At 31.0% G+C, this 26,275-nt stretch overlaps 1 protein-coding gene across 1 annotated transcript in view; it reads left to right on the forward strand.

Moving 5' to 3' along the window:
• The first annotated feature begins 1,971 nt into the window (after positions 1-1,971).
• Positions 1,972-26,275, forward strand: part of DNAH8 (Dynein heavy chain 8, axonemal) — a 123,709-nt gene continuing 99,405 nt past the window's right edge. Inside the window, exons 1-14 of the mRNA XM_051208585.1 lie at positions 1,972-2,004; positions 3,840-3,938; positions 5,995-6,027; positions 7,887-7,949; positions 9,410-9,475; positions 10,959-11,009; positions 13,180-13,353; positions 15,316-15,505; positions 16,109-16,274; positions 18,399-18,492; positions 19,141-19,239; positions 21,191-21,372; positions 23,149-23,268; positions 25,515-25,716. The gene's annotated coding sequence lies outside the window, so the exon portion shown is untranslated. The remainder of the gene's footprint in view (positions 2,005-3,839; positions 3,939-5,994; positions 6,028-7,886; positions 7,950-9,409; positions 9,476-10,958; positions 11,010-13,179; positions 13,354-15,315; positions 15,506-16,108; positions 16,275-18,398; positions 18,493-19,140; positions 19,240-21,190; positions 21,373-23,148; positions 23,269-25,514; positions 25,717-26,275) is intronic.

A 26,275-nucleotide genomic window follows, 5' to 3' on the forward strand; every position in this document is an offset into this window, starting at 1 on the left:
TGCTCTTCAAACCTAATCAGTCCATGACGAGAACTATTTTAAAATCTAACTATTGCTTATAACTAATTAGATAAACGGTAATCAGTTGCTCACTAAGAATTAACTTTTAAATAAATTTACAATGTTCCACTAAGAAATTGTAATCGGTGGATATCAGTAATGTTGGGCGTGATACGAATGTCATATATGACATCGGATGACGATGATACTAATATTATGAGCTAAAAGAGGTTTGAAATGTGGATCATTGAATTCTCACTCAGTGGGTGAAAAGTAACGCTCTCACAGTAAGACATGAACTCCCTGCGTTTGACCCCTAGTGTTATCATCATTGAAGACTGACGAGTCATTCTAGGATGGGGTAAAACATTCGTCCGATATTCCGTGGTGATCCACGGTTCTTTCCCTATACAATACCATTTTAACAAGTCAGACTTATGACTTTCATTTCACTCCATACAAAAAACGTCATCTTCAATAATCAGTGTAATCTTAATAATTACACAACTTTATATAGTACTCTTCAGTGTCTAGTTGTTTATTTAAAATTATTGATTTCTGATGTGAACTATCACCATGGTAAACAAATCAATCTTCGACGCATATATATATATATATATATATATATACGAATGACAACGTTTATTTGACATAAACTTGTCTTAATTGATATAATGAAGAACCTTATAAATGGTGCATTAATTAATTTTATCCTTCCTTTCATAAATTTAATTGCTATTAATAAAATGAATCCAAATGAAGGATTAAAAAATTCGAATTATTAAAATGTCATCTAACAATCAATCAGAAATAGCTCCCCCATTAATTACATCAGGTTAGTTAAATTATGTTATGGTATTTAATTTATCTGAGTTAATTGATTAAAGAATTATTGTTGTATAAGAATATAACAATTCAGTTTAAATTATTGGTGGTACAATATTGATATCTTTATATCTCAATGCAACTAAAAGAGTACAATAGGAACACACTACTAAAATGGTGTCAAGAAAAAATCAGAGTACACTAGAAAAGTAGTTGTACTCTATTTTTCAGTAACACGTAACGAAACTAAATAGTTGGAATAAATGTATTCAAAATAATTTTGAGAAAATAGAGATTGAATAGAATGATACAGAGAGTTTTTCAGGGATTAACTGATATTTTTTATATTGCAAACCATAATTTAAATAAGTTGCGAAGGTTACTGAAAAAACATTTTACTGTAAATACAAGTTCACTTAAGAGGGTAAAGTAAAAGCCTTACATAGTAGTGCTAACAGAATCCTATTTTAATAAAAATGGTCAGTTGAAACAATGTAAATGTAGTAAATTATTAATCAAACTAGCTCACAAAATGCTGAAATATTACGTAAATCAATTATCTTATAGAAGTATATATACAAATGTAGTGAACGGAAACTCAGGTACGGTAAATTAATTAATTGTTTTTTGTTAAATCAAACAATGTCTTTGTAAAATATGAAAATTATATATCAAATACATCACTTGCATATCTTCCTCGAGTTGTCGTTTACACACTCCATCATTCTTCCAATCCTATGGTTATTGAGATTTCTCTCCGTTCTCTTTTCGCTTCTCTTTGTTTCAAACTTCTGATAAACGCTCTAAATCCAATTCTCGCTTCATACCACTTAAAGCACACACTACACTAGTATGATTTTCAACCATTTGTATTTTGTGATGACATTACAAACACTTCAGTCTTTTATAGTAGATTAGTTGAAGTTAGACGTGTACACCAATAAATCTCGGATCATTGGTCTAGAGATTAGGAATTCTCATGTAGGACCGAAGGTTACGTATGTGCACTGTTGAGGAGTCACATATTAGAATGAATCGGCCATCCAGTACTTTCAAGTTTTCAGTGGCTGTCTAAATTTAAACATGAAATTCGATTCTTAGTCCCTAGTAATTAAAAAGATATTTGTTTTACTTCCTTTCGAATTTTCAGATCAGGTGGATGGTACTTTGAAAGAAAATGTAAGCGATCCATTTTAAACATATGAATTCAGTTGATTTCTGATGGTTTATTTAGAATATGACGTCAGATGTATTTTTTCGAATTCACTGTCATTCAACTCATGCTTTTGTCGATATGATAGGATATAAAAAGATATCCAAAGCACATCTGAGTCTATTATTCCTTCAGTTGTTTACTTACTGGTTACCATCTTACATGAATTTGACTACTTATCAGGTCACTTGTTATATTCAAAATATTTGACTGTGTTAAAACCCTGATTGTAATCAAGCAATAAACGTTATTTTGTGTAACTTATTTGTCAAATACGAATTTATGTATTAAACCATAAGCAACATTAATTGTAAATTTAGATGATACTCGATGGTTTCATAAACTGAAGGAATTGAATGTACTGAAAGAATGTAAATATACCATAAATTATATTTGTCTATTATGTTTCATTGATTTCTAGCCGCGGACTTGTAATTAAGACAACAAATAAAAATTTGATAAAACACAAAATATTTTAAGCAAATGAACATTTTTAACAAATATATGAACTTTTATGAACCAAGGACATTTGAGCATTTATCAAAGTAATTATTTGATATAAATTGTATATTCCCCTCTTGAATATCTTTAATTGCTCGGAAACAAATTTTCAGTGATACCATAACTGACCTCAGCGAAGAGAAATATCAATCTGATGCTATTTAAAGATATCTAAAATCAAATACTAGCTTTGCCTATTATGAATTGAATTTCTGGATAAAAATTTTACTGATGAAATTAAATCTTAAAGCAACATCTCACACTGATCAATCATCAACATATAAAAATGATACTAGATGTAGAATAAACTATGATATTCAACGAAATTGATTTATTTTTGATAGAACTTTTCCCATCGATAAATTTGACCAGAACGGAAACAGATTTCACTGTTTCTCATCAACTATAATGCTTAGATTGTAAGCAATCGATGAGAAACCATTGAATGAAATCCATTTACTTCACAATAGAAGTTAATATTGTTAAAAAGTTTAGGTAGATTTCTTATCATTTTTAATAACAAGAATGCATTCATGTATCACAATAGGATGAACAAGGTGTTACTTTTGTCATTTTGAAAATTTCTCCTCATTTATTCCGTATATGTACTACGAACATTATATATATATATATATATATATATATATATATATATATATATATATATATATTATATTGAACGAGAACATGAACATATAATATGTAATTTAAAACTAACGCATGTATCAATCTTAGAATGTCTTGCAACCAACGCTCTCATTTTGTGACTTCTACCAAACATTCATGAAATGAAAACAAGACTGACAACTTGATTGGAAAAGGTCTAAAGGAGGCTGAACCCAAAATAGATGAACACCTGGACACCTTATTTATGTCTGTAATGAAATCGAAAAAAACTGAGTTTTGAGATTCTATATTAAATGTCATTTTTGAATAGACAGGGGATATTTGTTCAATAGACCATCCAGATTCATCAAAATGAAAAAGATTTACTTTAAAATCTTACGTTTACTCCCTTTCTACCACTGACATATTGAAGCAGACAATATCGATAATTTCCAACTATTCAGGGATATTAATTCCTCATTTTTACCTGTTTTTAATTTAACAATAATAGTAATGAAGGAGACGTAAATAAGTATTTCTTGTCAAAAATATTGACTATCGATATTATTTCTTTGAAGAGACGAGAACTATCTTAAATGTTTATTTGTACAAATACTCATACGTAATTTTAATATAATTCCAAGCTTCAGAAATATTTCTCTAATCGAATGAATTTTTTCTTAATTTTGCTTAGGATGTAAAAACAATTCGTGGTACATTAGTTAGTCAGGTTGAAGCAAATCGACAAAAAAGTAAACGATTAAAACAATTGGTTGAAGAACGTCGGGCAGCTGTAAGTGATTTATAAATCTTCGCATAATTTTCCATAGATACTGTTCTGTTAATAATAATATCAAAATATTATTAAATGAAAGCTTAATGCAAGTTTATTCAGGTATATAAGCATCAAAAAACCCTGATAGCATTTTAACAATGGTTCAACGAATACAAAATAGAATTAAATCAAACTTGTGCACGCTTTTATTCATGTTACCAGGTCGGAATCAGAAAATCAATATATTTAGATTCATGTCTGTTACTGATTGAAGCTGACGGAATGTAGGGATTATCAAAAAATTGAGAAATATTAGTCATCGAGTTCTAGCAGCATATGATTATTGTTAAAAAGTTGAAGCAGCTTGGTTTCTAGTCTTAGTATGTGTCCGAAACCCATAATTATTAAGTATCTCAAACTGAGATTGAAATGTGCTCCTCAATGTTTTTTAATAAACTATGTTAAGTTTAACTATTTTTTAGAATTGAATTTATTTCTAATATGCAAAATTTCCACCTATGTATCTCCTCAGTATTCCTTTCACGCTTACTTTGTATTGGACTATAAAACTATCTAAAGTGTGTGGTGTTGTTAAAAGTTTAGTACACTTAGTAAGGTAAATGAGCTAACAACTTAATCAGCATAATATTTCATTATATATTTTTTAAAAAAAATATTGCACAAACTATAGACTTTTGAGTAACTAAATAGTTAAGTATCAGTATAAGAAGTTCTTACAATTGGCTGATCACTGAGTAGTGACCATTGTCATATATATTTAGTCATTCTTGGTATTAGTGGAATTTTATCGATTCGTTTGCAATGTGGCCACTAGTCTAAGCGACTCAACATCGCGTACGCTATGTTGGGATGTAAGATAGTATTTAGAGATATCTTGTCGACTATCTCCGACCATCACCGTAAAAGAAATCTATTTAACAGTAGAGATTTAGTACAACGAGATTTCAAAAATTTAGCTAAGTCTCATATGATATGAAATAAGATTCTCTCAACAATTCATAAATCATTTATTATAATTTAGAAGGTCTATCGACTTTATCCTGAACACTAAAATAATCTGGTGTCGGATAAAGAATGCATTTATGGTTACAATAAAAGCTATGAACAGATACATCTACAGTTATTTATTAGTTTAGCGGAGATAACTGTGTAATATTACTTGCAGTAAGAGAGATAATGCTTTATTGCAGTAAAGTCTAGTCTAAAAGAATACGAGAATTTTCAGTAAAGTACTTTCATTTTCCTAATAGAAAGTTTACAATAATTTCTATACTTTGATAATGAATGCCATAATAAATAACAAAATTATGAAAATCAAGATATATTCTAAGCAAAGATGGAAGATGGCTGGCACTGAGATCTAGGACGCCTCTTCGTCCTATTTGAGACTTGTGCGTTGAATATGTCTGCATTCGAGAGTGGATGTTCACTCCGAGACTCATTAAACATAAATGGAAAGATTCCAACAACCAATATTTACATAAATACAAAGCAAAATTCACCCTATTGAACAGGCCGCTGGCTATCTAGAAACTGTAGCTAAGTGCATACCGCGATGGTGTTTGAAGCGAACGGTACTGGACTTGAGTCCCAGAGTGAACTATGGGATGCAAGTCCATCCAGATGACGAGTCCTAAATAGAACGAAACACGCGTCGTGGACCTCATTGATAGCCACCGTCTATTTCTGATTTAAATGCTTGTAACTCAGTGGTAATATTGAGGCAATTCGCACAGGATGCATATATGCCAAAAGTGACTGATCAATTGCAATCCTAAACGTCAGTTAAATTATAACAAAAAATTACAGTTGTTGAAATTTTTTCTAATGTTTAGCACCAATTATGATACAGCGATATTTATTGTCAAATACATTTATAGCTACGTTCTATTCAATCAATTTTGGTTAACAAAGAAGATATAGTTATAGAATTACTTTATGTGCTTCTGAGAAGAAGTATCTAAAGACTGCGGTCTACTTAGATGTAATTTAACTTTGAATAGTTTGACTATTATACAATCTGTTTAGTTATAAATTATATTTGTATATTTAGGTGGATGGAAGGCATTTATACATAATTCAAACGGTAAGTGTTAATTATTTAACGAATTTTCATTATTCATTAACAATCGGCTAGTATTTTATTTGTTTTATACGGTTTGTAACGACTCATATAGGCTTGAAACATGAACAATTAATCAGAGTTACAACCATTTTGTGCATTTATATGACAGATTAGTAAAAAGCATTTTGTGGATTTACCTGACTCACGTATATTTCAGTGTAATCTTATCTGTGATGTGCAGTTCTCTGTATTCATGCTTGTCTATCTCCATTCGCTTATAAAATTGTTCATCTGTTTTGATATGTAAGCTAACTTTTCAGACATTTTCCATTCATTTAGCATGTCAGTTTGATCTTCACCGGTTGCTTCGGTTCAATAATCTAAATTCATCTATATAGTCTTCTATGAACATACTACTGTAGCACAACCAAACTTGCGGGATCAAAAAGACAACTAAACAGAAAGTTAGACCTTGGAATTAAATTTCCAGTAAAAATTATGCTCTCACAGCAGCATTCACGGACTAAATGAACCGAACAATGCTAGATATTGAACTTTGAGAGGCAGATTCATTATAAATTGAGAGAAATTTGTCTTATTCCGGTTTATATTTCACCATATTAGGGATTCAGATCGGGTGACGAAAGTGGTGACCACTTTGGCCACAAGACATTGTTTATACAAAATTGGTCTTCATTTGTTTGTCATTATTAGCTTTATTGTTATTTTTTAGTTATTACAACTTAAGAGTCCAATTTCAACTAGATTCTGAGTTTAAATAGTATAGCAAACATCAATACTGAGATACGAATAAAGAAGTCTAACAAATTATGTAGATAGCCATCGTTGGTACGACAGCAATATGAATATATTTGAACGTGGTAGTGACTAAGTTTATTTAGCTGATGAAAGTGTTATTTAAAGAATAAAGTATTAATATTACCAAATTGCTTAACGGCAACCTGGCTAACAGTGGAATCCAGGACGCGCGTTTCAACCGATTTCAGATTCCTCAACTGGATTTACGTGCCTCCTAGAGTTGATGTTCACTGACATATTCAAACATAGTACCTTACATTTCAAACTCTATCGCCTTATCCACTACTCAGTCCATATAGCTACTGACATGTTCAACGGGTATGAACTTTAATTTAAATATTGGTTTGGTTTACTCAACTGGTGATATTTTAAATGAAACTCGATAAGTTTCGTTTATTTTTTATGAAACTTAGCAACGTCAACAACTAACCATAAAAAGATTATTTTTCGTCATAATACAAAATTACCTCGAGAAGAATTGAAAACCAAAATTTACTGAACAGTTTTTCTATCAACAGTTTCGAACTGTTCATCCACTCCTTCTGTCTACCAATGATTTAACCTCAACGTTTATGTGTCTTGAGGTAAACACGAAGCCGGAGTTTTAGTAAGTCACATTTAAGATAAGATAGTCCTTGAAACAATACATTTTTAAATAAGTATGAAAAAGTCAACTATGAAGTATTGGATATGATTTCCCATAGTCCTCACCTCTATGTAATTTTACGTTCTAGCGAATAACATGCTTTTTTTAGAGACAGTTAAGTTGAATATGTCATTTTCTGGAAGCTAATATTCTGACAAAGTCTTCTCATTTTCGAAATAACCTATGTACAACCTATGTATATTAATCAATTAACATTTCGTATTTTACGTTGAATAGTTAATTCACAAAGCATATATTGTCATTCTGAATCAGGTCATCCACGTCTTGTTCAGTCGAAAGCCCTGAAATTCAATCACACGACTTTGAAAAAACCTGCAAAATATCGTCCAAGTCAAGTATTCATTTACTTTACTAATTTGTTTTTCTTTTTTTCTTCTTTTTATTCATTTCATAGTTAGCCCAAGCTATACGACTTGAAGTTCAATTAATCACTGATACTTTATTAATGGACGATAAAGTATGTAGAATAAATTATTATTTGCTAGACCTATGTGTAATTGACTATAAAATATTCTATTTTATATTCAAACTTAATTAAGCAAGTTCACCAACAGAATTGAAAGATGAAAATGTTTTACTGTTCTCCGAGGCCAGTTACTACTGTTTAAAATAATAAATGAAATTATAATTTACATATCAAAGAACAAAAGAGAATACTGCTATTATTAGAGAAAACTAAGTATGCAGGAAATCGGTTTTTACCGATAAGCCATCAATGATTGATTGTTTCTTTAGTGTTTTATGGTGGGCAGAAGACTATGATGTTGAATGCTAAAGAAAATGTTACTCAAATGAAGTGATTCGAAAACAAAGATCGATATGAAAAGTCCAAAAAGTATTTTAAATGAATCGACAAACTTAAAAGTTACCCTAAAAACAGGAATATTCTCTCAGTCTTCTTTAGATTTCTAATTAAACTGAGATCATACTGTTAAAAACATAATCTACTGATTTATTTTGGGAATTCCATTCGGTATATGGTTTAAAGAGGTTAAAATCCCATGTCACTTGTTAGTTATGACGTTTGTTCACAATATGAATAACTCATATAATACAAAAAATGGTTTATTATTCATAACATTTTGGGTTTTCCTGTTGTTTCTATTTAGGAATGGATTTTGATCAGTTCCTTGACTCAGTAGCCTAGTAGATAAGGCTTTCGCATTTTAAATGGTAGATACTTGGTTCAGTTCCGAATAAAAATCAACACTACACTGTAGATACATCAAGCGGATAGGCAGAGAATGGGACAAAACAAACTCCTTGAACTTCATAATGACTCAATTCCAAAAACATCAAAAACTTTATCTTTTCATGAATTCCATATATGTTTATAAAGAAAATGAACGCAGCTTAGGTTATCATTATCATGTCTATTGAAATGATCACCGAACCTAGGTTTTGTTCTAGTTATGGCTTATTACCAAGGCGTACCTAGAATTTTGAGAGTAATTTGTGTTTTATATCAAGTTCTAACGCTCTTCATCTAGTTTCTCAGTCTCAGTAGTTAACACCAAGCTTTCCAGAACGGGACTGAGATGTTTGTATCCATTAATCATTGAGTGTTAGTAGTAGAACTCCGCAGGGTGTATCATTTCCTTGATGGGTTTCTTGCAGATTACCCTTAGTCATTTAGCATCAAAACATAGTCGACAAAATGTCGAGCCACTTTAAATACACTACCACCCAATCGTTCGAACTAGCTCAGTACCCAAGGATTACAGAAACATGAGATTGGTTGATACTTGGTGGTCAGTTAATAAGATTATTAAAGTGTGATAACTTTTTGCTTTCTTGAAGGTTTCAAGATAATTCCAATGAATGTATACCGCATTTTTCACCAGTATTTATCTGAATATGTTAATCTATTTATTAATAACACCATTACTTATCACTTTAACAATTATCTAACTTCAGTGGTCCGAATTCGATGAATTCTTTCAAGCTAAAGGAAGTAAACGATTATTATTCTATTATCAAGAAGTTAGTTTCAGAGATTTTGCAATATTTTGAAGTAATTTGTTAGAATGAACGAGTTACTATGAAATACACTATTCACTGATAAAAAGATTAGTTCATTAATTTTAATAACCGTAGAGATAATTCATCTTTCACGTAGGTATTAAGAACTCTATACAGCTATAAATTTAGGATCTTCTAATCAATGAATAATTCGATCGTTTAATTCAGAACTGAATTGGAACAGATCGCAGTATGTTCGCTCTTATATTGGTTATTTTAGGAAACTGATCACATCAGACTTGTGCACTTTGCATTAAATCACTAGAGAATTTCTTCGATTTACTTACATAGACGGCCTAACAGTGATATTTTAGATTCAACAAAACATATTGAATAACCTTAAGAATGTTGATGTGGATACATTACTATTAAAGAGTGTCACTTAGTAATTACTAAAACAACTCACTGAGATACCATCTAGTTAATTATAAAAATATTTGATCGAGGATAATCTATTGAAAATTATTTGGAAAATAAATCATTTTATTAGCATATAGTACAGTCTGAAATATCATGCAGTTTCTTGAATTCAAGGGTCAATTTAGTATTTTATCTCATATTGACTTATTTTCATGTAGTTTAGTGCGCGATGAGTTGTGTATCGCCACTGTGGTAGTCTGAAAGAAATCTAAGCTACGTCATCATTATAAATCCTTCAGGAATATAATTTATTATTCGTTCACATAATGGAATATCTTCATGAAATTTTAACATTCGACACTTTCAGGCTCGACAAGTTTTAATTGAACTTAATTTTTAATAGTCTAGTGCAATGAAATGAAGTGTACAAAACTAAGTTAATTCATATTTAGTAATATATTAAGTAGAAATAACCTTGGAAAAATATTCTTTGTCTGTAAAATGTCTATGAAAATCTATTTAGTTCTTGATGTTTTCATAGATACATTTGAAGTAGCATTGATGTTGTCAAAATTAGTGAATTTTTTCTGTAAAAAAGTACATTTTCATAATGGAAGTGTTTGTTTCTCTCTTTTTGAACAACTCTTGAAGATAGCTTTTGACACGAACTGACATAAACAAGAGCAATGATTAAAAACCTCAGATCAATTTTTTAAATTGAAGTTCATAACAATATTAAAGCTCTCCCTTAGTGTTCAGTTCTTCTCTAACCAGTGTCACTCTGTTTTAAGAGCTGTTATTGACACCTGACTGAAACATACTTTCCACTAAATTAATTATTATCTTGATTGAGATCATCAATAGATCGATATTAGCGTTCGATCGGTAGAACAATGGTCCTTGGTTAGGACCACACGTGCAGGGTCGCTGATGCACACTCCTGAGGAATCCCATACTGGGACAAAACGGTCATCCAGTTCTTCCAGGTTTCCGTTGGTGGTCTAAACATTGATCCATTCATGATCTCAATCAAAACTCAATAAATTCCACAACCCTATACTGATGGATATTATTTATTGTGCAGGCTTTTGGACAAACAAGAAAAAGAATATTTATTGCTACTGGGACTCATGAAGTAAGTGTTGTATAAAAGTGAATATTTCTTTAGCAAACATAAGATGACATATTTTCAAATTTTTGATAAGGCATAAAACGTTTATAAAGTTTTTGTAGTTTTTCCATGAATTATATTTCGGTTAAGTGATTGTTCATAAGTTATTTTACGAAGTTGAACACCACCGGTAATTATTTCTTATCACAACTTCAGGTAACCATTTCGAAGTAAGTCATAAATAAAAATCTGATTATTGTTTGGTTGAGTAATGGATAGAGATTAATTTTAAAAAAAACCTGAATTTAGTCTTCTTTCAACTACATCAGAAGTAAGACAGTTGCTCATCGGTGATATTAAACTACAAACTAAGTAAATTTGGGGATATGAACCACTGGATTATAACAATAAATAAAAGACCACAAGACGATAAATTAGTTAAAACTAGTATCAATAATGAGTCGGCATTACAACTGATAGTGTGTGTATGAAAATTAATGTAATAAAATGAGTGGTTTATCTAATACAAGTCATTGTTATAGACGAATATGTAAATTGATGGCTATACAAACTCAGTTAGATGTATTAAATGTCAATGAGTCAATTATATGTCATCAATGTATGCCACAAAATATGTCATCTAATGAGAAGACGATTTTGTAAACTTAAAGGAAACTATTCTGCATTACAGAACTTGCAAATGACAAAACTTCTACATTATTATGCTATCTAGACATTTATCCATGCTTGGATGTTCTCAATGACAAATAGATCTGGCGATCATCGATTTAAATCTTTAAGCTAATCGATTATTATTGCTCTTGGATGATCGATCATAACCGAAAGACAGAATTGGATTGCTTTTATTAATGTACTATAGCAATTTTTTCATTAACGTAATATGAAAACAGATCAATCTGATTCATCTTAAAACCTACATACTTCCATAAAGTTCCAACTTATCTGATTAGAGATACACTTATCTAAAATATACATCTTGAAACATCTTACTCTAACGATTCTTTCAGCAACTAGTTTAGCAAATATAACAACGTTTCATTACAAAGTTATGTCAACTTTTAAAATTATTAGTAATCATTTACAAATAATCCTGTCATTGTTTATTTGTTAGAAGAATGAAACAGACTTTTGAAGTAAACATCAAACTAATTTCATACATGCTGTAAATTATACAATTTTGTTAGTTTGATGAAATAGTAACTGGAAGTTTTTAAATGATGATCAGATTTGTGTAGATTTTCATATCAATGTAAAAGTAACATTTATCCAGTTAAACTAAAAGTTCAAAACCGTCCATAACTACATAAGTGAAGAATGCATTAAGTTGATCTAAAAGTCAAGTTCTCAGAATAACATAATTTGTAAAGTTGGATAACTTTTCCCGAATGTTTTTGGTATGTCTTGGAACAGATTTATTTGTGAAGATTGTGACTTGAGCTAAATATTGATTATGAATAAATTCTACCTGCCACTGATTCCGACGGATCGAGATTGCTTTGTCGAGACATGGAAGAAAACTGGACAGCAGAAGAGGATTAATTTATTTACTAACCATCCACTAACATCCACAATAATAAACTACAAATTGTTTTAAATGCTTCGGTTAATCAATGATTTTTAACTGGACTGATGGTTAATAAATACATAGTTTGAAAAACCAGTAAATTAACTGACTTGACTGAGAAATATAGCTAATCACTTGATTTTATATTTGTCTTATTACGGACAGTTTTCTTAAGAAATGTTAATTTCTAACTTTAATTTTAAACACTTGTAGTATAGTTTAGGCATGTTCAAGTAAAACTGTCCTATGAATTTAAATTTTCGTACTAATAAAAGATTTTTGATAACCTTGCTAGACATTCTAAGTGGTTTCGTTTTACAAGTAGAATTGGGAACAGTTCAAGTGTTTGTATATATTTAACATTATCAGTATGTGGATTTGTGGAAATTGTAGTAATTTTAATAGTTGAATTCATTCAAGTCTTTTATGCGAGATCGTGGATGAGCACTACTGGAGAGTCCCATACTGGGATGAAATGGCCGTCCAGTTCTTTCAGGTTTTCAATGGTGATCTATCTTAGTTCGATTCATGAATTCAGCTATACTTAAAATTATCAGCTTTATTCATATTTCATATATGATCACTCATTATTTTTCCGTTATAATTTAGGTACTACGTGGTACATGTTTTATCTTTCTACGAATTACTGACAAGGCTATTACAACAGCAAATATTGGTACAGAAGTTTCATTTCAACAATTAGATGCAACAGAAGGACGTTTATTTGAATCTGTACAAAATTACTTAGAAAAACTCGCATTACCAGTGTTCGAAGGATTAGGTGTAAGGTTCTTAATTTTTGTTCGACGTGTTTAAATTGCATTAAAGATTTTATTATGACAAACCATTATACAGTCATTCAGTGGTATTTATTTAGAAACTTTGACTACTAGACAATATCTCATATTTCCGACTTATAGACAAAAATAGATAAAGTACTAAATACATCTGGAATGTCGATAATTTCAGGGACTGTACTCCATTAACATAAAGGAAAGGCGTTGAAAAAATAAAGGTATATTAGTTGCAAAGTAGTTTGATCATTGTCTGAATTTACCATGGCATAGAAATTTGATAACATACATAAATAAGATTAAAAACGTTTACATTGGTTGAAAATGCACTTTTACTAACCTGATAAATTTGACTGGTATTAAAAAGTGATTACCATGTGTGAGTTATCTGTACTAATAACTGAGTAACTTATATAACAAAATACTGATCCATCAATCACTTATATTTCATCTATTTTCGCCATATTCTAATTTTTTACCACTGTTATAGTTCTTTCAACGATTAGAGAACCTCTATTGATGTTGACTGACCTTCTTTGCTTGCTACACACTTTTGACCTGCTATTTAGGTATTATATTGATTGGTTTCTAAGTGGCCTTTGATGATTCTCCAACGAACCTGTTCTGTTTTTCTGAATGGCTTCTTGAGCTAAAGTTTTGTATAGTCAGAGATATAATGTTTCAAATAAGATGCTACTCAATTCCTGATTATGATTTACATGGTTGAATGTGTGTCGAGTTGACAAAAGAAACTGAAAATGTTTTGTGTCAGCTCAGCTAAACGATCAACATACCGCAAGAAAGATGGATAATGTCTAGCAGTGGAATCCAGAACGCTCGTTTCGTCCTATTTAGGACTCATCAGCTGAACGCACCTGCATCACAGAGTTGAAGTTCACTTTAGGACTCGAACCCAGTACCATTCGCCTCAAACGCCATCGCGTTATCTACTTAGCTACTGAGTCCTGATAGCCACTTGCTTGTGCAATGGGGTGAAGTTTAATCCACTTGGTATTGTTTTACTTGAACCCTCCCATTGATTTTTAGGATTGAAAGTGATCAGTCTCTTATAGGCATATGTGCATACTGTACTCAGTGGATAACGCGATGGCGTTTGAAGCGAATGGTACTGGTTTCGAGTCCCAGAGTGAAAATCAACTCTGAGATACAGGCGCGTGCAGCTGACGAGTCCTAAATAGGAAGAAGTCGGCGTCCTGGATTCCACTGCTAGCCACTATCCATCTTTGCTTATAATGCTTGTAAATTAAGGCAATTGTCGAAGCAATAAGCACAGTATGCACATATGCCAATAAAAGACTGATCAACTTCAGTCCTAAACATCAATGGGAAGATTCAAGTAAATCAATACCATGTGAATTAGAACTCAGGAAAGTTATACGTTTTTTGTGATTACTTCTTAAGTTAAAACTCGTACTTCTAAAACCTCCATGAATCACCTAAATATTATTATGTGGATTTATAAAGGAAGGTATAATAATAACTAATCTGCTGATTCCAATTTGCAATTTGAACAAAAGCTGGATTATTAAAATATTTTGAACACTTTAGTCGCCCTAACTATACGTATTTATTCGTCAGGTTTACGATCTATTTGTTAGTTGAAACATGAAACGTTAGTCATCCCCTGTCAGTTGGATCACTGTAATATTCATATATTTATCTTTCTTCACAGCTAGGGAGAAATATTTTAGCACCGATAAGTATAGCTTCTTTAATAGGTACACCACTTGATGTAAAAATGGAAACCAGATGGTAATCAACAGTTGTTTCATTTTAGTAATGGACAATTCGGTAATGTAGGGCCATGACCATCCCAGAGGATAAACCCAAGACGTTCAGATTCTTTATGTAGAATATATTCATTTGAACCACCCAATTTTTTTTATAACCACTGTGCTCATGATAAAATATTCTTCAAACTAATATATAGGAATCCGATACAATTGAAAAATCACTATCAGAAACAATAAATATGGAAGAATTTGTTGCGGTACTCAGACGATATTTAGATGCACTTTCAAGTGCTAGAGAGAATATGAGTGATAAATTGGACTTGACGGCCGGACAAGAATCAGAAACGGCTATACAAATAATCAATACAAGTGAAGTTGAAAATATTAGTAAGCTTTATCTTACATTGATTTTAACTATGATTGGGTACTGTTAAGCAATCTTATACTATAACGAAACAACCGTTCAGTGTTACCAGGTTCACAATGGTGCTCTAGCTGATATTAGTTAGTAGCTTAAACTATGAAGATTTTAATTTTGTCTAAAATGTTTTATTTCTATGATACACACAACTTGCAATTTCAAATCTTCACAGTTATCAAATAATTTAGCCTCTCAAAATACTTATTTCCCAATAATTAGAAGTGGCTTGTAAGAAAAAGAAATATGTCATTGTTAGCTTATTGATATTTATCGGTGACAATAGGATGGCAGGAGAAATAATTTGGAGAAATGTGGTATTAGGACTTAAAGTAAAATAAGTTATTTATTAAAGTTTACAAATGTACATCAGTAAACATACAGTGAACGTTCCGAGTCTTCAACAGGGATATCACTGTTTTGATGACATCTTTTCGGGTTATAATTAATAGTTACTAAAATCTTTGATAATATTAGAAACAAAAATATAACATTGAATTGCGCAAATTCTGTGTAGAAACTTAAACTATTTTTTTCTAAACAGATGATACTTCCATGTTTACTATTTATAGTTGATAGTTCTGAAACAATGGATCGTTTAATTCGCTTAGTTGAGAAATGGGTTAATCAAATTGAACAAATATTAAACCAGTCTGATCAAGTTCGTAGAGAATCGGATGACGTTGGACCTTCGGCTGAATTGACCTATTGGCGAGCTCGTTTAGTTCGTTTCACTAAGTAAGTCAGTGAAAAATCTGAAATATTTCTCAGGTTGATTTAATAAAATTCTTACAACCTACTCAGTTAGTTCGTATAGGAGAGTTTAAGAACATTACTTGTAAACTATCATATTCAGTGTCAGCAATACATAGTAAAAGATCATCCGCACGACCAGATTTCGTTATACCGTGCATATCTTTAGAGAGTTATACTTTAAAACTATATTTACTACAAGCTTTTCTATCTATTATAAACAAATTTTTTTGTCAACGTTTCTTAATGACAACAGCAAACTTCATGCCATAGTTATTTACTGGACCCCTCCATGAGAAATGATCAACTGTTTAACATTAGTAATTTATTTTCATCTCTATCTATCTGATTATCTTTAGTCTACAGTGGCTTCAACTATATTTCGAGATTATTTTAGGCCTTTAGTTCACATAATTACTGAATATTGGGAAAAAGTTGACTAATTTAAAGAGATTTTGATTGACTCCATGAATTTTGTGTCGTCAATTTCTATCATAACCTCAATTTATACTAATTTTCATGTTATCCATTCAGTTTTGTCTTCGACCAATAATTCGTAAATCTGAAGAAATGAAAACTTCAATGATAAAATTTCTTTTAACTAACTACAATGAAAGGTAGTTATTACACTCAACAGGAATAAATTCACAAATGATGGGAATTATTCTCTAACAATATAACTCAATGCAAAATTTCTATCACGTTTTTATTGAATCTTGTCATTATACGATTTAAGTCATCATTCTTGTGTATAGATTCCTGTCTATCAGTTTAGATTAACTCCATTAGTTCAATTAGATATTACTTAACTCATTGCAGTTATTTAATATTTATTGAATTAGTGCTACAATAGACAATTAACAAATTACGACCTTAAAAGATAAATGCTAAATATCTTTCAAATTCAGTATACTATTTAATAATAAAAGATGTCCTCATTTAATATTCGCTTAGCCTTTTTTTGAGATTGTCTTCTTTATTCTGTCAAGTTTCATATTTGACTCAATTTGTTTTAATTAACTAAGAATATAATAGAAGCTTGTTCATATAGACGAGGTCAAACAATAAGATAATAATTTATCTTTTATAAATAAAACTTGTTTGAATAATAATTTACTAATCGTGTAACATTATTTAATTAAAATAGCCAATAATAAAGTGGTTCATCTATCAGTTGTTGAAAACGGATAATTTCATAGTTACTACCTTGATATGTTGGTTAAATTTGACAAACACAACTGTATCACAAAGGCTAGAGAATGTTATCCTACCTCTTCAGATATTTTGACCGGGAAGAAGTAAAATCAAAGGCGGCAGATGTACGGGAGTTTCCTGGCTCTGATGCTTTTCCCAAGGATAACTAGCATCTCCAGAGTTGCTGTCTTCGTCTCTCCTTCTTCTAGCACAAAAATATTTAGTCCAGAACAGATCATTTGCACTCGGATATGGTGAATTTTTTGGGTAGTTTTACTTTCATTCCTTACTCTGAAAATCATTTGTCCAGTACTGAGGAATATTTTCTAAACCCTTACTTAATAGGCGATATAGAGAGTGATATTTAACATTCAAGCCTAGTAATGAAGAAACATTACGTCTGTAGAGGAGCTGTAGTCTATAGACAAAACGGAAAAGTAATTTTTAATGCCTACTTTGAACAGATCAATATTCAATTACTTAACGTAAACTAACAGTTAGGAAGTATCTTTAAACCACGAGAAATCCAGTATATCCTCCAAATTGAGACATTTTCACCAGCATTTATTCACGAGAAATCTTTCAGACGACCTTTAATAAATTAGTTTTAACCTTCATGTCACAGAATAAGTCAATTTGTACATGAAAATAATAACCACCTAATCTCGTTAATAGGTCTTAAAGTGAGTGATTTTCAAGAGCTCTGAAAGTATCAAATTCATCCTTGATGCAGCTTAAGATTTTTATCACTTGAATATTTGTAGAACAGATATTGAGCAACTTTTGTTAATCATTTCATGTTGTAAATATGAATCTTGTAATGTAACGAAGTAAATCATATTTGATCAAATAAAACTAGTAATGATTTTTTCGGTAATTACTTATTATACCACTACTGTTCATTTGTGTATTTAGCTTAATTGAAGAAATGCGTAATCCAAGTATTCAAGCAATTATTTCTACTTTGCACTATGCAAAAGCACGTGTAATCAAACAGTGGCGTCAACTGGTAAGTTTATGAAAAGAAATGTTTCATGCACAATTCATCTGTCACCGGATATAACTAATTCATAAATTCACTTCCAAACAGTTTTAGTAAAAGAGAAGTGCTGACACTAAACGCAAATGACTGTTAACTTCCATTATTCATTCTTGTGTAAATTATCCGAGTAACACAATATTCATTATGCTAACTTTAAAGCAATATAAATGTCAACCAATTTTTAAGTGAAAGGAAGCCGTTGAGAAAAATTATATTTAAGTAATTATTGGGAATTTGTGCTTCTCTAGCACATTTGAAAGCATCGTGCATAGACCTAATAAAGTCGTGACCGATATTCCACAGAATTAAATTTACTACACCAGTGAATCACCGTAGAGTAACCAAGGTAACCAAGGCTAGATACTTTGAAGAGATGATTTGGAAAGCTAGTGTGTTTAAATAAAGTATGGTGATCATATAGTATTGAATGCACAGTGCTGATGTGTTTTCAAATTAGACAAATGAACCTTGCTATTTTTAACAATTTATTAACCAATTTAAATGAGCGATTAAGTGAATGACAGTTTTTTTCTCATTTACTTTTCTATATTCACTTGCTTTACTCACGTTCAATCTATTCTTATTCCCTCTTTATTGCTGATTTTTTAATGTTAGGACGATCGCATCATTAATGGAGTTAATGAAGCAAAAGATAATCTTAAGTATCTGTTTACACTGGATAACTTTTTCGGTTCATTTTCCAATACAAATCCAGTAAGCGTCAGGATAAATCTCAAATCCTTTTTCATTTGTTTTTAATTTAAATGATGTCATTGTTATCATTATAACAATTTACAACATTTAAACTTAAATTTATTGACAGGTGTTGTTTGACTTCTGATAAATTACAGACATTTTATTCATGCTACCATATATCAGTCGATAAGCAGTAGTTTTCGTTTGCGAAATCATAGTGATCTAGCCCCAAAATGACCATTTATTAGTTGATGACAAGATCATATAATCTTAAATACATAGAAATCACATCTCTAATTTTTAATCAGTGAATGTAATAACAGAAATAAATTTAACTAGGTTATAATCGATTGATCACTTAATAGTGACAAATGTCGTATTTCTCTAGTTCTTTAGGCGATAGTCGAATTTTATCGATCTAGTTACAGTGTTGCCACTAGTACTGGATTTGAATCACATATGGAGTATCAGTTCCCGAATGATTCTAGGTATGCCTACTAAAGCGTAACGTTGTTTCAGAATTTTCGTGTTGACTACCTCCAGCCAACTAAACCAATTCCGATCATAATATAAACTTTGGCGAATAATAAGTATTATATGTTGAGTAATCTGACGACTGCTGATAGGGCCGCATAAGTTGACAAACTATATTTATGTAAAAAAATGAAAATGAAGCAAAATTGAACTCAGTAGAAGTTACGTCACTCTTTCCAAATCTTTATCTTTTAACTTCCAAAATATAAATTGATTATAATTTCAGTAGGTGTGAGGAATTTACAAAATTGTTACCATGCTACCTTGAATAGTGATCAAACTACTTAACTTCTCAAGTCATTTGTGTATTAGTTGATGTCCAGGACTGCGTTTGATCAGTCCTGGAGTGAACATCAACTGTGGGATGTATTTACACCCAGCTGACGAGTCTCAAATAGGACGAAGCACTCGTCATGGATTGCACTTCTTGCTACCATCACCTCTGCTGAATTAACCGATCTTTTAAAGGATGAATATCGATATTGTCATACACGCTAAATTTTCCTGTAAACAGTTTACAAAATGCTATTTATGCCAAAATAACTATATGTAAGATTGTCCGAATCTCTTTCTACGCTTATTCGACTGTTAAACAAAATAGGTGGATGTAAAGAAAGATGCAACTATTTTCGTCTTAGTGCAGATTACCAAGTGGAGAAATGACTAAGTAATATGGGTTTTTGTGAAAAATCACCTTGTTTATATCTTAGAAGTTTAATGAGCACCACGAAATAGAAGTAATAGTCTATGACAGCACATTAAAAGGTTTGTTTTGTAGAACATATAGCAATAGCCAATATAATCATAAATATTGAATAGCCTATATACTATAAAATACTATATCGAATTTGTGCGGTGTGGTCAAAGTAGCAAGAATTAAGGGAGATTGTTTTATTCTTTTTAATTGCATAATCTTCCACTGGCACTCAATATGTATTCGTTAAATGAGTATCGGAATAATAATAAAAATATTATTAACAGTAATAATAACAATTATAAAGAATACAAGTGACAACATTAGCTCTAAACAAATTTAATTTTCTTATAATCAGACAGGGGTTTTGTGGAGATTTCGGTAATTTAATAATTGAATTCATAAGTGAATTGAAGCTAGACCACCATGGAAAACCTGGAAGCACCGGTTTAGAGGTTAGACGTTCGCGTGCGAAATTGATAGACCCTAGGTTCGAAACTCGCTTGGCGGGGTCATGGATGAGCACTGCTAAGGAGTCCCATACTAGCATGAAACGGCCGTCCAGTGCTTCCAGGTTTTCCACGTTGGTATAGCTTCAATTGACTTATGAATTCAATTATTAAATTAATTTTCTTAATTACTGATCAAAATTATGTTTATCTTTGACCTAAATTAGAATAAATTGAAATCTTAATTTTTTATGGAGTGAAAAACTTATTTGAACCTTTTTTCAACTTTCAGTCTAAAATACGTCAACAATTACCAGTTCTACTTAATGCTATTCGTATGATTTACAGTATCTCTGAATATTATAATAATTCGGAAAGAATGACTTCATTATTTATTAAAATAACAAATCAAATGGTTGTTGCTTGTAGAAAGTATGTAACAGATGGTGTTAGTCGAATATGGGATTTACCACGGTATGTGTATATGTGCATTTGCAATTTCAATCGATTATTTAGGAAGATGCTCAAGATTTATTGTTTCATTTGCGATCGATTTTACTTTAAGTTGATACATGTTTGCCTTCTCGTCTTACAGTTTATTATTTGTAACATACAATGGAACTTTAAAGATATCCGACAGATTTAATTTTAAAGTTTAAATAAGCAAGCATGGAATGGAAAGAAGACTATATTTAGCTAATTCTGTATACATAACTAAATAAGTCATGGTTTGGTATAGGGATCCTCATAACCAGAAAATAATCGGTTTAGTGAAAATTCAACACATTTGTAGTGCCTGACATAGCTGTACTATTCACATACTTGATCTCATTCGGTGAGTCCTTTGGTATGAAATAAAAATTCATCAAGTTAAACATAAATAGTTTTTTTCTCTCTATGTCCATAATATCCAGTGTTCAAAGTCACAGCTTTGTGCATCCAACGTGGATACCAACAGTCATTTGTATTTAAAGTTAAAATCCTTTAAGAATATTTTAAACTTATGAGGTATTCCGTTTATAATCAAATAATAGGATCGTAACTACCACAAACTATCATTAGGATAGTTTGCAATGCTAGTATATATGATTACGTTCAGCTATCTCACAAAAGTTAAATATTCAAAAACAGCTTCTTTCGAATGACTACAATCTCAAAGATCTCTTTACGTTTATTATATGAACATTTCATTCATTCCTTCAGAATGAAGATACTTGTCCATTAAGACCATCATATAACTGTTGAATTTCATATCCATTTATGATTTTTAAAGTACAAGCAGTTCTTAACCACTAGCTTAAGGATATTGTCTACCATTTTTTCCGTATCTAGACTTGCAACAACTTGCAACTACATTTGTCTAAAGTCAGTCTCATATCACCTTGTCTTCAGTGAGTTACTTAAAAGGTTCTTACATAACAACTTGAATGTTGTGACTTTTAGTCTTTAAGATTTTAGGTTATCATTTAACTTACTCGTCAATCGAAATACGACCTATTCGCTCTCATACGTTACTAAACCAATGACGTTCGACCGGTATGAGCAGCCTAGAGTCCTTATTGAGCTTTGTTCGCCTAGCCCGTCCACTTGAGTCCAGAACACCGATAACAGCTTCCGCTATGCAAATCATTTGTTTCAAACATACTTGGTTTATATACCAGCCAAACAGACCGCATCACACCATAAAATAAGAAATAACATTTATACAAGATCAGGCTAAAACGTAGCTGTGAACGTGGGAGACGGTAGTTAATAAACTGAAAATAACTTAAGTACAGTAAATCGTACAATAATAATCTATAGGTCAAAATGAAGCTTATAATAAGAGAAATATGGATATACATAATCTAGTTAATGAACCGTTATACCATAACAATATATTTACATAATATTAGTCCATTAATAGATCTCAGAAGTTACTGGTAATTTAATCTTCGCTAGGATATAACATTAACTATTTACCATAAAGATGAAGCAGAATTTTTAGCTTCATGTTTCATTGAACCTTACAAAGTAGAAAGAAGACACAACCTGTTCAAAAAAATACCGGACTCCATGGAAATTCTTGTTTAACAACAAGACTTCTTTTTCAGACATCATGTTTAATAATATCAGTTTCACTGCTATTCAACAGATCATTCTCGGTACAACCAAAATTTATTACAACTATTTAACATTAAATATTTATGTAAATATTTGATTTAATTTTAGATCAGAATCTATTTCTGTATTTTTAATATTCATTTCTAGAAATATTTTACTTGGTCGAATCAATGAATGTATTCAATTGAATGTTGAATATCAAGAGAATTTCCGTAAAGTTCGACACAGACTTCAAGAAAATCCATCCGGTAGACAATTCGATTTCAGGTAATTAGTTATATTGACAGCAGTACAAAATATCTTGAAGAGTTTGAAGTTAATAATGATGTTTCTATTATTTCTGTTATACATTTTAATGACTCAATAAGATTAATTATCTGATTGAATGAATATGTACTGTTCTCATTTCCTCAAATTTAGTAATGATTAATTGAAAAGCTTAATATTTATATACATATAGAATAAACAGATGGGTCTCATGAACATTGCACAATATAAGTCAAAAATGCTTAAATACAGAATCGAGAATAGACCAGATGTTCGTGAAATATTTCTGTATTAAGAACATTCTATTTTCTTTAATTACACTTCACCAGTACTAAAATGTAGACCAGTAGGACTGACATCTGTATACTAAAAGACGTTTGAATATATCCATACAAGTGAATTTCATATATTAGCAAAGATCGAAACCTTATCAGTAGTTATTCCAAATTTTCATTATTTTACAAATGACAAATGTAGCTAGAGTGATATTTTTGTAAAATTACATAAGATATTATCATACAGTCTTATGTACTCATAGAACTCTCACAATGGGTCATTATCTGAAAAAACAAATACTGTTTATTAGCAACTCCTTGATATAGTTAGTACATATTTTGGTAGCCTACTCATGCCAACTATTGATTAATCTATTGCTAATCGCATTCTGTTAGTCAAGTAACAACGCTACCACTACTGACCCATGATTGTAGTGTATTTTATTTTCGATTCCAGGTGAGTGGAGGAAGTTGGCAATAAGTTGTAGTGTTTAAATAGTACTGTATTAGACTACACAATTTATTATGGGAAATTTTATAGTTTTCAATGCTTTTGAATATGATCCTCACTTTGAATTCTATGCACTAATAAAAGTTTCTTAGGCAAACAAAGTGAGAACTTTGAAATTAGAATTCTGGAAAGAATCCATTTGATTTTCGTTTCAATTACGTTTATTTATTTAACAATATAATAGCCTTCAAGAAGGTAAACTAAATGGGACCAGATTGGAAAATAGTCTAAGAAACCATAAACGGAATACATCATTTCTACTTTATAATGCTAAACTTATTCAGATTTATGTCCATCGTTTTTAATAAACCAGTAATAATGCAACTGGCCGTAACACTGGATGAAAGTTTATTCGAATATATTAGAAATCATTGATTACCTAGAGACTTTAGACATGTCTTGCTTATGAGTGACAACCAGCAAAAATCTCATTCTCATTGCATTTTGGCGACTGCTCCCAACAGACTAACATCATACTCAATTCTTGACACTGAACATTTGACTGAATTTTAAATAAACCCTCATTTATGACCGGATTAAAATTAGAGATCAACATACTGCCCTCCCAGTCAACTACCGAATGCATAACAAGATTCAACTTCTATAATCTGGATCGCTAGATGATGAAATTATTTTTATCTGATAGTAGATGTAGAAATATCAGAGTTTTGTCATAAACGGGAAGAATTAGGGTTTACATTAATAAACTGTTTGTTTAATGAAGGATGACTTTGAAAATTTCTAACTGCTTAGGTCAATTACTTTTTAATATTTCAAAGCAAGTCTAATGAAATGTAACTATAGAAACACTTAGGTTGACAAACTGTACCATATCACTTGTCGAATTTATTTGAAAATTCGAAATAAAACGAGATAAACCACGAATTCCAAAGAAGTTAAACCTCAAATATCTTATCATAATAAATGTCACGCATAGTTTATTCTGAATGATATTTGAATTACACGAAACAATATTCCATTATCGTCTAAATTCCACAGCTGTTCCTCAAACCAGAAGATGTTTTTGTGGATATAATAGTAATTTCAATAGTTGAGATCATAAGTCAACTGAAGCTAGACCACCATGGAAAACCTGGAAGCACTAGATGGCCGTCTCATCCAAGTATGAGACTCCTCATCAGTGCACAGCTATCATCCCGCCTCGCAAGATATCGAACCCAGGATCTAACAGTCTGGCACGCGAACTCTTAACTTCTAGACTACTAAGCCGGCATCCAACGGTGTTAATGTCCAACTTCAACTAATTCACAAAATCGAACAACACTCTTCCTTAAATATTGACTAATGATGAAAACTATATCAAATTCTACTGGAGTAAAGTGTAGATAATCAGCGAAAACACTTTGTTTCGATTATTGTTACCTTAAGAAAAGTTTTTCTGTTTGACACAGTTTTTTCTTGCATAAATACTGATTATTGAAATTCTTTATTTTATCTAGTGAAAATTATATATTTGGCAAATTTGATGTGTACACATCAAGATTAAAGAAAATTTTAATAATTCTAGAAAATATAGATAATTTCAATGTATTATTGGATTTTAAAGCTGAAGGAATTGATCCAATTGTTGTACGATATAAAACATTTTATGATAATTTACATAAAAGAAATTTCGATGGAGCTGATCAAATTAAACGTGATGTAAGTAAAATAGAAATTGACTGGTCAATCTTACATGGAATATGATTCGTCTTTTGTTTATATTTACAAAATTATGAATATCATGATCAATTTTCTCATTACTTAGGACTTATGAATACAATTCTGAAAGACATGCAAAATTCTTGATAGAAAGAAAAACAATTTTTTGTTCACACGATAGAACTATTAAAAGCGTATAAACTAAGTCGTTTACGTAATTATTTCTGTATCTGTGATTGACTGAAATATTATTCTGTACATAAGTTTAATTAAGGATATCAACAGTTGAGATCATGAGTCAATTGAAACTAGACCACCATTGAAAACCTGGAAGCATTGGACGGCCGTTTTGTCCTATTGTGGGACTCCTCAGCAGTGCGCATCCACGACCCCGCCTCGCGGCTGTCCATTATTTCCAGGTTTTCCATGGTGGTCTAGCTTCGATTGACTCATGACCTCAACTGTTGAAATTACTACAATCTCCACAAAACCCCTTCTGATACTAATTAAGAATACTCTTAATGAAAGATGTTAATGGCTCATTTTGTTCTACTACAGT

Source organism: Schistosoma haematobium, chromosome ZW, assembly GCF_000699445.3.
Source record: "Schistosoma haematobium chromosome ZW, whole genome shotgun sequence".
NCBI classification, from domain to species: domain Eukaryota; kingdom Metazoa; phylum Platyhelminthes; class Trematoda; order Strigeidida; family Schistosomatidae; genus Schistosoma; species Schistosoma haematobium.